The sequence below is a fragment of the Sander vitreus genome, unplaced genomic scaffold (assembly GCF_031162955.1).
Source record: "Sander vitreus isolate 19-12246 unplaced genomic scaffold, sanVit1 ctg717_0, whole genome shotgun sequence".
In the NCBI taxonomy this organism is placed as follows: domain Eukaryota; kingdom Metazoa; phylum Chordata; class Actinopteri; order Perciformes; family Percidae; genus Sander; species Sander vitreus.
Window position 1 is genome coordinate 1 of NW_027595805.1, and position 10,125 is coordinate 10,125.

Here is a 10,125-nt window from a genome sequence, read left to right on the forward strand (position 1 = left end):
CCGATTAACCGGAGGTGATCGCAGTCTTAACCAAAAGGCCGAGAGCGATGAGCACCACCTGTTTGCTGTCCGGCGCAACCTCCCGGACGGTTCGCACTTGTCATGGTCCAGTACTTTTAATTGGGCATAACAATAGCTGCTACTTAGCACCCCCGCCCAAGCGCTCCATGGTGAAGCACCTAAGGCTGGTTAAAGACAGCTTGTTTGGTTTTCAAAAATTGGACAAGGTTCAGCCAAATGGCAATGCTCCCTCTGTGTCCTGTTTCTGTGCTGCTGCTGATAACAACAGAAGTCTAGTTAAGGACAGCTTATTTGCTTTTCACAAGTACACAAGGCTCAGCCAAACAGCAGAGCCCACCAAAAATAGGTTCAACTCATTGGTGTTCCTCTCCACGGAAGTCTTTAGTAAAGGCGAAAGACTTGTGCGTTATGAAGAGAAACCAGAGTAAGTACAGCCCTGTACTCGAGAGCAGCCGTAAACCCTAGTCGTCCCAGTCCAAACCCTCGCGGTAAGCCTCACTTGGTGTGCCGCTTTCCAAATCCAAGGCCACACGGCCAATATTTTCTCTCTGCTGCTTTTCCTGCCAATCAATAGTGCAAATCTCGCTGCACTTTTGTGAGACTTCATCTTGCTGTTTATTCGCTGCTGCGTTTTCACCCCAGTTGTCGTGTCTTAAGAGTATTATAACAGCGTTTTGATACCAGGAACCCAATGAGGTTTGACAGATCATTCAGTCAAACCGGCGCTTCTTGCCACAACTCCGGGCCACGAAGTCCGCCAGCCACTGCGACGCATGTCTCTTTCGGTCCGGTATCAAATTGAGCGACGGGCAGCTCAGCGTGCATTATTTGGTTTTCCACAAGACAGAAGAAGGGTGCACCGTTCCCGGCGGCGCTGCAATACCAGGTCGATGCGTGGAATGAGCGGAGCAAGCCCCTTTTTCAACTCCCATTGCTAAAAAATCCATTTAATACGTTGTCCCCTGATAGAGGACATATCAGATATTAAACTGATAAGAACAGATACTACACTTGATCTTAGCCAAAAGGCCGAGCGATGAGCACCACCTGTTTGCTGTCCGACGCAACCTCCCGGACGGTTCGCACTTGTCATGGTCCAGTACTTTTAATTGGGCATAACAATAGCTGCTACTTAGCACCCCCGCCCAGCGCTCCATGGTGAAGCACCTAAGGCTGGTTAAAGACAGCTTGTTTGGTTTTCAAAATTGGACAAGGTTCAGCCAAATGGCAATGCTCCCTCTGTGTCCTGTTTCTGTGCTGCTGCTGATAACAACAGAAGTCTAGTTAAGGACAGCTTATTTGCTTTTCACAAGTACACAAGGCTCAGCCAAACAGCAGAGCCCACCAAAAAATAGGTTCAACTCATTGGTGTTCCTCTCCACGGAAGTCTTTAGTAAAGGCGAAAGACTTGTGCGTTATGAAGAGAAACCAGAGTAAGTACAGCCCTGTACTCGAGAGCAGCCGTAAACCCTAGTCGTCCCAGTCCAAACCCTCGCGGTAAGCCTCACTTGGTGTGCCGCTTTCCAAATCCAAGGCCACACGGCCAATATTTTCTCTCTGCTGCTTTTCCTGCCAATCAATAGTGCAAATCTCGCTGCACTTTTGTGAGACTTCATCTTGCTGTTTATTCGCTGCTGCGTTTTCACCCCAGTTGTCGTGTCTTAAGAGTATTATAACAGCGTTTTGATACCAGGAACCCAATGAGGTTTGACAGATCATTCAGTCAAACCGGCGCTTCTTGCCACAACTCCGGGCCACGAAGTCCGCCAGCCACTGCGACGCATGTCTCTTTCGGTCCGGTATCAAATTGAGCGACGGGCAGCTCAGCGTGCATTATTTGGTTTTCCACAAGACAGAAGAAGGGTGCACCGTTCCCGGCGGCGCTGCAATACCAGGTCGTGCGTGGAATGAGCGGAGCAAGCCCCTTTTTCAACTCCCATTGCTAAAAAATCCATTTAATACGTTGTCCCCTGATAGAGGACATATCAGATATTAAACTGATAAGAACAGATACTACACTTGATCTTAGCCAAAAGGCCGAGAAACGATGAGCACCACCTGTTTGCTGTCAGACGCAACCTCCCGGACAGTTCGCACTTGTCATGGTCAGTACTTTTAATTGGGCATAACAATAGCTGCTACTTAGCACCCCCGCCCAAGCGCTCCATGGTGAAGCACCTAAGGCTGGTTAAAGACAGCTTGTTTGGTTTTCAAAAATTGGACAAGGTTCAGCCAAATGGCAATGCTCCCTCTGTGTCCTGTTTCTGTGCTGCTGCTGATAACAACAGAAGTCTAGTTAAGGACAGCTTATTTGCTTTTCACAAGTACACAAGGCTCAGCCAAACAGCAGAGCCCACCAAAAATAGGTTCAACCAGTGAGTCTCTAACAATGAGTACCGTTTGAGTCTCGGGATCCTGTTACGGTGCTCAGAGGAGACCCTCCCCTTGTTGCTCCTTCCCACCTGCCTCACCCGGAGAGTCAGGCCGCCGCTGCTTTGACCTTTTTTTGTGTGGCTCCGGCTCCTTCGTCCGAATGGGCACAGAGGCGATTCTTCTTTGCAGCTGTGTCCTTGGCCTGGCGCTTGCAGCTCGGGCCATTTGGGCCGTTGCTGCAGCCATCTTGATCACAGCTGCGGGGGGGATCTGCATGTGCTTTCTTACCAGCAAGTTTCTGGAGGTCCAAATGGCGTCTTTGATGGCGGCCAGGGTGAGCCACTGATTTGCAAAGTCACGTGCTGGCATCTGTTTCTTTGGGCTCCCCCCATACAGCACTAGCTGTGCTGTGAGGACCTCCCTTGCTGGTAAGTACGGGAATTGCAAGGAGCCGGCCATTGCCCACTGGTCTACGGCAGCGCTGCACTCCCAGAGCAAATGCCTCACCGACTCAGGCTCGCCACAACCTGGTCGGGGGCAGGTTGAGTGCGCTGACATGCCCCGGGAGTGCATGACGGACCTGACCGGGAGGATCTCATGAGCCACCATCCATGACAGGTCCCGGAGTCTGTTTGGGAGAGCCGAATGGTTCGTGTTGCGCCAAACAGTTGAGGGCTCTCCAAATGCCAGCCCACGCACTGGACTCACTGGTTCCCGCTCCTGCACAACTGAAATGAGAGAGCGATGATTTGTTAAAACACACACATCTTCTTGCTCAAGGTGAAAACGTTTTTAAAAAGGTCTGGATAAAAGCATAGGTTGGCGGCAGGATAAAAGACACAGGTACTTTAAGATCAGAGGGTAAAATCTTCAGTCTTCTGAGATATGACCCCATCCAGAACCGTGCCATAGCTGCTGTCTTAGCATTTCTGGATGGGGCCGTGGCTGCTGTTATGTGTATAGCTGTAAATCTGCTCCCTAAAAACAATAACAGGTCCGGCACTCCTTTCCCTCCTTTCTCCTTTGGCTTCTTCATCACGCTTCTCTGCAACCGTTCCCACTTGGACCCCCACAGGAAATAAAAGATGGCTCGTTCCAGGTCTAAAATCACTTTTCTGGGTGGGATAAAAACAGAGCTGATGAGTAAAAGCAAAGGTAAAATCACTGCCTTGATGATTAAAACCTTTCCTTCTAGTGTCAGTCCTCTAAGTCTCCAGTACCCTAGTCTCTGCCTAACTTTCCCTACCATGTCTGGCCAATTTGTTTTCCCTCCCCCCTCCCTATCAAATTTGACCCCAAGTATTTTTTGGTCGGTCTGGGTCACAGTCAGGGGAGTCCTGTCATCTCAGTCGCTGTCCACGGTCCATAAAAATGGGCTAGGGTCTTGCTTCTATTTAGTTTTGACCCAGAAGCCCGCCCAAACCAGTCGGTCAAGTCTAGAGTCCTGTTGACAGATAAAAGGTCAGTGCATAAAATGTTAATATCGTCCATATATAAAATGCACTTTGTCGCAAGTCCCCCCGCTCCCTGGCACTCCTACCCCAGTGATTTGTTTGTCCCTTCTCAAGATCTGTGCCAGTGGCTCGATGCAAATAACATAAAGGAGGGCAGATAACGGACACCCCTGACGGACACCGCAGTTGATATTGACTGCTTTTGTCAGATTCCCGTTAACAAGGAATTTGCTGGTAATACCCGGTACAGCAATCCCACCCAGGCTATAAACCTTCTTGGGAAACCCATTTTTTGCAGTACCTGGAAAAGGTATTGGTGCGAGACCCGATCAAAAGCTTTCTCAAAATCTAAATTTAGGACTACTAGCCGGATGTTTCTGTCTCTCGCATAACAGATGGTGTCTCGGATCAGTACGAGGCTGTCGGTGATCTTCCTCCCTGGTATGGCACAGGCTTGATCCGGGTGGATCAGCCCTTCTAAAAACAAAGACGTGCGTGATGCTAAAAGTTTACTAAAAAGTTTACAGTCAAAATTTAAAAGTGTGATGGGTCTCCAATTTCTCAGGTCAGTCTTGTCTTTGTCTTTGTAAAGGAGGGTCACTATCCCTACTCTAAAGCTGTCAGGAAGTTGTTCAAGTTTTTCAAAATCACTAAAAACATCAAGCAAGTCAGGTGCTAAAATGTCCCAAAATGTTAAATAAAATTCTAAGGGAAGTCCGTCTTCTCCTGGGGACTTCCCTGTTCTAAAACTCTTGATGCATTCATTTAACTCTAGAATGGTAAAATCCTGGGTTAAAAGCACTGTGTCGTCTACCGTTTGCTCAATGAAATTTAAAACTTCCATCATGCTGTCTCGTTGAACCAGTTTTTCTCTATATAGTTCTGTATAAAAGTTTTCAATTGTGTCTTTGATTTCCTCTGTTGTTGTAGCAGTGCAGCCATTTTCTTTTTTTAAGCTTAAAATGCCCCCTCCTTTATTTACTATTTTCTTAAAAAAATATCTTGTACACTTTTCCCCTTCCTCTATTTCTTTTTCTTTGCTTCTTAAAATGACACCCTTGCTTTTAATTTCTGCTAAAAGGGACATCTCTCTTTTAATTTGTTTCATGTCTTCATTTAGATCCATCCCTTGTTGGTTTAGTTTAAAATACCGCTGGAGTCGTTTTTGCAGTCCCAACATGCGTCTGTCGTCCCTATCTTTCTTTCTCTTACCTGCCTGTCTAAAGAAGGTCTGGGTCCGTCTTTTTACCATTTCCCACCAATGTGCACGTGTATCGTAAAAGTCTTGAAGGGTCTGCCACTCGAGGTACTGCTCCCGATACTGACTAACTAACTCCCTATCCTCTAAAAGGGAACAGTTGAGCTTCCACAGACCACTTCCTAATATCACCTCAGAAGACAGTGAGAGGGTGCAGGAAAGCATTGCGTGGTCTGAAAAGAAAACGGGTTCCAATCTAGCATCCATTGGTGGGCAATCGCGTGATAAAATGTAATCTATGCGAGAGGCTCTGGTGCCATCACCACTGAACCAGGTGAAGCCTTGCTCTCTGGGATGCATGGTTCTAAAACAGTCGAGAAGTTTAAAATCTTTGCATATGTCCTGTAATAAAACCGATGTTTTGTCAATTTTAAAATCTTCCCCTGCTCCTTTCCTGTCATTCCTGCTTAGAATACAATTAAAATCTCCCCCCTACAACTAGTGGTGCCCTACCTAGCATGTGGAACTGCAGGTCTTCTAAAAGGTCATACCTGTCATTTTTATCATTAAAACCATAAATATTTAAGACGTTAAAATCTCTTCCCATAAAAGTCAAGTGTGCTAAAAGTGCCCGGCCATCTCTCACCACTGTGCTACCCTTCACCAAGACTAGGGGGTTTTTGATTAGAATGGCCACGCCATCATTTTTGTTCTGATTTGATCCGCTCCATATCGATGTTTGTTGCCATAACTCCTCCCAATCTCTGTAATGGTTTAAAAACGGCAAGCCACACTCCTGTATTAAAAACACATCCGACTTCAAAGAGTTAAGAAAGGATAAAACAGTCTCGGCTCTAACTCTCGACTTCACACTTCTCACATTTATGGTTGAGAAGGTAAGTGTCATGAGTATGATTATAAATAACAAGTATGACATTTTAAAGGGCTAAGAGGCGAATTGCAATGTTAAAATGTCTTAAAAGAGGCAGTTAGTCAATGGCTTGTGAATGGAGCTCTTCCTTCACTCCTATTGGTGAAAAGGGAAGGGTTTGAGCTTCATTTCCCGGTTGGACTCTGGGGGTGGGCCTTTGTTGCAAGGTTGCATTTAAGTTTGAGTCCTTTGGGGTTGATTGCAGAGCTATGTTTAGGAAAGAGACCTCATTTGGGGAATTGGGGGGGAAGACTCTGGGCTCCCCCACAGATAAACTGTCTGAGGAGTTGCCAGCTCTTCCCCTCTTCTCTGCGACTCCAGGAGACTCAGAGGACGTTTCTGATAAAGGCCTCTTGGCCGGCTGGGCATTGGGGAGGGAGGCATCCTTGCTATTGCCTTGTGACTGGTCACTTTCATGTTCTAGACTAGCTCCGCCTTCTGCCTGCACTGCCCCATCTTTCTCACCACTCTCCTCTGATTGGGCAGTTACAGGCCCCTCCTCCTCTCCCCCGTCACCCATTTCGTGTTCTCCAATCACAGGATTTGGAGGGAGATTTGAATTTCCCAGCTCGGCTTCTTCAAACAGCTCTCTAAATGGTTCACCTGGTCCGCCATTTTGTTGCTTTGCGACTACTTTTGCTGCTTTCAGTTTGTTGGCAAAAGACTTTGGGCAATCTCTGAAGAGGTGGTTTGTTTCTCCACAAAGATTACACTTCCTGCCATTGGTACACTCCTCAAAGGTATGCCCAATTTCTCTACATTTCCCACAAATTATCTGTTGACATGCTTCTGCCAGGTGCCCATGCTCACCACACTTGCGGCAGAGCTTGGGCTGTCCCTGGTAGTGGATGTAGCCTCTGTTGTTACCGAGAACTATCATTGATGGCAGATGTTTCAGGCCCTGGAAGCCCTGAGGGTCCTGGCCTTGGTGTATGGGGGACCCTCCAAGCGCAATTCCAGATTCCATCCTCATCTCTCACCTTGGTAGCCTGGCCTTTCACAGTGCAATATCTCCCCAGCCACAAACAAATGTCGTCCGCATTCACTGTCTCATTGAACATTCTGACAATGACTGTTTTAAAGGCATTGTCAGTCAGTTTCTCAACATTGAAAGTGGAAAACTGGTGTTTTTCATTTTCATATCTGTTCCAGAAGTCTCTGAGAACACTGGCAGAGCGAAAGCTTACATCAAAACCTTTGTTAAAAGGCAGGGTAACAATACAATTTATATCTTCTGGTGGGAAAAGTAACGTTCTCTGTATTAGCTTCCTGGAAAAGTCAAGCCTCGACATCACCAATGGACTGCCATCTTTGTCTTTAAAAGTGAAACGGACGCTGTGGTGCCTCCGCATGCCAGCATGGCTGGCTGACATGATGGAGACCCCACTCAATTGACCTAGTTGAGGTCAAAAATAAAGTTTTAAGCAACTTACCTACCTTTGTAAATGAGCAAATTACAAGGAATTTTAACAATTTCAAACAATATGTGACAATATCCTCCAAAAACAGAGAAAACAAGGCCACAAACAGGCAGAGTTTTCCCGATTAACCGGAGGTGATCGCAGTCTTAACCAAAAGGCCGAGAGCGATGAGCACCACCTGTTTGCTGTCCGGCGCAACCTCCCCGGACGGTTCGCACTTGTCATGGTCCAGTACTTTTAATTGGGCATAACAATAGCTGCTACTTAGCACCCCCGCCCAAGCGCTCCATGGTGAAGCACCTAAGGCTGGTTAAAGACAGCTTAGGGTTAGGGTTACCCTAACCCTAACCCTAACCCAAATGACTACCAGGCAAAAGAGTTCAGTCACTACATAGCAGAGGAAGAGAGAAGAAAGATGAGGGCAAGATTATCAGATGGCAAGTTCATCTCGGTCATGTCAGATGGATCCCTGGACAGTGCAGTGATGGAAGAAGAAATGGTCTCCGTCAGGAGTGCCAGTGAGGGGAAGGTCAAAGTTGATTTTGTCGGGGTAAAAGCTGTCTCAAAACCAGATGCTACAAATATAGCTGAAGCAGTGTGCAGTACAATGGAAAGTGGAGTCAGCACTGATTGGAAGAACAAGCTAGTGGCAATCACCACAGATGGAGCATCTGTAATGACAGGAGTAAACAATGGTGTAGTTACAAAACTGCGTGCAGACAGACAAAATGTGCTGGGGATCCGCTGCATGGCCCATAAGCTAGAACTTGCCTTTTCAGACGGAATAAGGAAAAATGTGACGGCCAGGAAAGTTGAGGACCTGTTGAGTGGACTCTACACCTTATATCATAAGAGGGGAGTGAACAGGGCCAGCCTAAAGCAACACTTCAGGGAGCTCCACATGAAGGCTTTGATGCCAACCAGAGTAGGTGGAACCCGGTGGCTACCACATCTCTTCAAAGCACTTGACCATTTTCTCAGGGGATATGCTGGCATTGTACGCCACTTGGAGGAGAAGGTATGTTAATTTATAGCCTACTAAAACCAGCAGTGTAGATGGATTATTTAATGTCTGCTTTCTTGTTCTCTTCATCAGTTTTAAATGCTGTCTGATATAATGCAGTTGTTTTGTTTGTACTCCCAGGAGGCCACGAACATCAATTCTGTTCTGAGGGCCAAAGCCAAGGGGTTCCTCAACATAGGCAAGGATGGTGGAGTGCTCAGGTTTTGCTGCCTTGTCCATGACACCATCTATCAACTGAGCAACCTCCAAGTCACTGCAGAGGTCAGTGTCAACCCTGGCTGAAGCTCAGAGCTGCCTTTCCTCCACTCAGGCTGTCAGAGAAAAGTACAAGTCAAGGTATGTATCTTATATCCTACAATTTATGATTTGATTTTAGGTTGTGTTGGTGTGTTTTCACCTCAGTATAAATAAAAAGACGCCCATCCATCTATCTCTGCACAACTGTAGACCTGGGCCTAAGCTGTGGTGTCCTGCAGGCTATGCGGCTGACCAGTTTCCAGTGCTGGCCAGAGGCAGACACGAGTTCAGGTTAGCAATTCAAATGTAATGAACTAATCTTTACGCATTTTATGTTTTAAGACAACTGCTTAACTTTATATTCATGTTTTCCCTTTTGATCTCAGATTTTGGTGATGAAGAGGTAAACAAACTCATCAGTCACTTCCGACCTCTTTTACTATCTGCTGGAGTGGATGTGGAGTTGATCCCTGATCAATGGACAGTTCTCAAGACTGAACTGTACACAGCAGGATTCAGCCAAGGTACTTGGAGAATGTTTGAGAAAAAACATCTCATCCTGATGTACCTTATCAGTAGCATTTTTAAACAAGTGCTTGAAAAGCTCTATAGAAATGTCTAATATTGTGAGACAGTGTTATTTAGTTTATCAGGAATCAGAGTAAATTTCATTTGTTAAAGACACAATCTAAATTTGATGCCATCTTTTAATAACTAAAGTTGCATTTGAAAATGTATAATTTTAGAGAGAATATAGTTCCCGGTTTGTTTATGGTTAGAAGATGGCTGTGTCTCATGTTACGTTGTTTTTTTGTACACGCTGTGACTCTACAAATCACAACATGTAAATAGGAACATGTTGGCGTTATGTTGTCACTTATTGGGAGCAGTAGGCTAGATGGAACCAGTTACCTTCAGGATCTGTGCTAGGCTAAGCTACCGGTGGAACCGTCAGACAGAGTTACAACACGCACAGAGATGAGAAGGGTATGTCTGGACTTATCTAACTCTGGGGGTTACGGGGAATAAGACAAAGTCCCAATAAGTCGGCGTGTTCCTTTAAACAATCATTTCATACAATAATAACACAAGGAATATACTCACACACACACACACACACACACACACACACACACACACACACACACAGACACACACACACAGACACACACACACACACACACAGACACACACACACTACACAGACACACACACACACACACACACACACACACACACACACACACACACACACACACACACACACACACACACACACACACACACACACACACACACACACACACACACACACACACACACACACACACCCACACACACAGTTTATTTCTGTTGGGGACACACATGGCATGTATCTGTTTATGTTAATGCTGCTATTAGGGTTGTAGATCAAACGTGTATTATTAGTGGTATTCCAAACTAAGAGGACACATACTGTAGGCCTC

The 10,125-nt window shown here is 46.1% G+C and overlaps 1 long non-coding RNA gene and 4 other non-coding genes across 5 annotated transcripts; 1 reads left to right on the forward strand and 4 right to left on the reverse strand.

Moving 5' to 3' along the window:
- Positions 1–333: 333 nt before the first annotated feature.
- On the reverse strand, positions 334–449 carry LOC144514840 (U5 spliceosomal RNA). Its single transcript, XR_013501591.1, has one exon. It is a non-coding gene; the product is annotated as a U5 spliceosomal RNA (small nuclear RNA).
- A 421-nt stretch (positions 450–870) lies between these two features.
- Positions 871–1,059, reverse strand: LOC144514838 (U2 spliceosomal RNA). Its single transcript, XR_013501589.1, has one exon. It is a non-coding gene; the product is annotated as a U2 spliceosomal RNA (small nuclear RNA).
- Positions 1,060–1,342: 283 nt separating this feature from the next.
- LOC144514839 (U5 spliceosomal RNA) lies at positions 1,343–1,458 on the reverse strand. The gene has a single exon (XR_013501590.1). It is a non-coding gene; the product is annotated as a U5 spliceosomal RNA (small nuclear RNA).
- Positions 1,459–1,879: 421 nt separating this feature from the next.
- On the reverse strand, positions 1,880–2,070 carry LOC144514837 (U2 spliceosomal RNA). Its single transcript, XR_013501588.1, has one exon. It is a non-coding gene; the product is annotated as a U2 spliceosomal RNA (small nuclear RNA).
- Positions 2,071–8,094: 6,024 nt separating this feature from the next.
- Positions 8,095–9,234, forward strand: LOC144514836 (uncharacterized). Its single transcript, XR_013501587.1, has 3 exons — positions 8,095–8,758; positions 8,870–8,950; positions 9,046–9,234. It is a non-coding gene; the product is annotated as an uncharacterized LOC144514836 (long non-coding RNA).
- The last annotated feature ends 891 nt before the right edge of the window (positions 9,235–10,125 follow it).